A 2,364-nucleotide genomic window follows, 5' to 3' on the forward strand; every position below is an offset into this window, starting at 1 on the left:
CAATTTGTTTAGGCTACAGAGCACCATGAACTATATATCCAATCCGCAGACTGGACACCATAAAGATCAACAACAAAACACCAACAATTCAGGCTCCAAAGGATGACTAAGTACCATATATATATATATATATATATATATATATATATATATATATACTACAATACATATCAAATGCCAGGAAACACAGCTGCTTTTAGCTCAGAATTATAGATAGATAGATAGATAGACAGACAGACAGACAGACATATATACACATACAGATACACATTTTTTAAACTAAGAAATGTTCCTATTGATAAAGACCTATTTTGTATATCACTGTTGGGTTCTTCTAGGAAAATAAAAAAGAGTAGGGAAAGAAATGATTTATGCCAAAACTCTCAGACTCAACGTCATTGTTTTTATGCCTTCCCTTCCATATTTCATTCTCATAAGCCCAGGACAGTGGTCAGCATTGACCATCCTGTCACAACGTAATGTTCCTATTCATTATCCTCTCACACACTCTGTAATCTAATCCAATCGGTGTATTCATGGCTAGAATCAATACCAGAGCTTCTTTCTCAGAGTCTTTCCTCTTATTGATCTTTCCTGTCCATTTCTTTGAGAGATGCTGCTCTAAAATCTTAGTTACCCTTCCTCTGTCTCATTCATCACTACTCATTGATTTTGAGTCTTTGCTCTTTTTAGGAATTTATTTCTAGTGACCCCAAGGTTCTTGATTCAATAACTTTCTAATTCTAACCTCACATGTGTTTTGTGGGTCTCCAAACTAGGCAGGTGGCCCCATAGTTTCAAACCACATAACCAAGTATGAGGAAACAAGAAACTGTCCTCTTGATAGGCCTTTCAACCTATCATTCAGAGTCTATATCACTAACACAATTATTCCTGGATACAGACATAGAAAAGGCTCCCAGGGACAAAGTCATATGCTTACCAAATACATAGGCTCATTCCTGCCACATAAATAAGTCAGGATTTAGGCCTTTGTCTCTCAAGGGAGAGCATGGTGATCACTCAAATGCAGATCTCCTTGGTCTTCACCCCATACACAACAGGATTTGCAACAGGAGGAATTAAGAGATAGATATTGGCCAAGAGAATGTGTACATAAGGAGCTATATGGTGGCCATATCAGTGCACCAGAAAGGAGAAGAGTGCTAGTGAATGACTGAGTACAATAATGGTGATGTGGGCAGTGCAGATATTGACTGCTTTGACCCTGGCCTCCTTCTCTGGAAGCCTCAGGACATCCCTGAAGATAAGAATGAAGGAGGTAGAGATGAAAGAAATGTCACAACAGCAAACGATCAGGATTGCAGATAAACCATAACGCTTGTTGACTCGAGTGTCGCCTACAGCCAGTTTCACTACTGCCATGATTTACCACTGTGGAATGGAACGATTTTAGTTTCATTTTAATAAGGATGGGACAGGAGATGAGAAGAACAGCCCTCATAACTACTACAACTGCAACGCCAAGCAGGACTTGAGGGGTCAGGATAGCTGTGCACCTTAGGGGCTGGCATATGGCTACATAGCGATCCAATTCCATGGCTACCAAGATCCCAGTTTCAAACCCTGCCAGGGCATGCACAAAGAACATTTGGGTCAGACAGACACTGAATTCAATCTCTTTGAAGTTGAACCAGAATATGGCCAAGGTTTTAGGGAATAGGACAGGGAAAATACCAAGGTCACTGATGGCCAACATTGCCAAGAGAACATACATGAGTTGGTGGAGTGATGGGTCCCTCCAAATGACAGACAAGATGGTACCACACAAGAGCAAGGAGGATCATGATGCCAAATGGAATCCCTATCCAGTGCTATACAGATTCCAGACCAGGGACTCCCAATAGAGTGAAGAATAGGGGAGTTGACAAAGGTGACATTGGAATCTTTCATGTTGTACATATCACCTTCAAAGAAAGAACCAAAGAATTAATTGGAAGAGAAGTAGAAGAGAAGGGAAATAGAAGTAGAAGTAGGAGGAAGAGAAGTAGAAGAAGAAGAATTATGTAGAAGAAGAAGTAGAGGACAGAGGAGTAGGGGAATTCATTTAATGGGTTATCAGTCAGACATATGGTGACACATAAGACTAAAGTTTTAGAGATCTTGGGTGTTAAAGGACAAATACAGTACTGAGGGCCTACAAAGTGTCTCCCTTGTTGGAAATAATAAAAAGTGACGCCTTCACCCTCTCCAAGGTTAATTCAGCAACTCTGAACAAGAGAACCTTATTTTATATATTAGGAGTGATTTTTAAAATTAGGGGTAAAACAAACGTCCTTCAGGTCTCTTGACTCACTGAGGATAGAACAAGAGGGAATGGGCTGAAGTAGCAGCAGTATGTGT

The 2,364-nt window shown here is 40.1% G+C and overlaps 1 pseudogene; it reads right to left on the reverse strand.

The window, feature by feature from the left end:
- Positions 1–978: 978 nt before the first annotated feature.
- On the reverse strand, positions 979–1,923 carry LOC110200491 (olfactory receptor 52A1-like; annotated as a pseudogene).
- Positions 1,924–2,364: the final 441 nt, after the last annotated feature.

The sequence above is a fragment of the Phascolarctos cinereus genome, unplaced genomic scaffold (genome assembly GCF_003287225.1).
Source record: "Phascolarctos cinereus isolate Bilbo 61053 unplaced genomic scaffold, phaCin_HiC Scaffold_726;HRSCAF=1367, whole genome shotgun sequence".
Lineage (NCBI taxonomy): Eukaryota > Metazoa > Chordata > Mammalia > Diprotodontia > Phascolarctidae > Phascolarctos > Phascolarctos cinereus.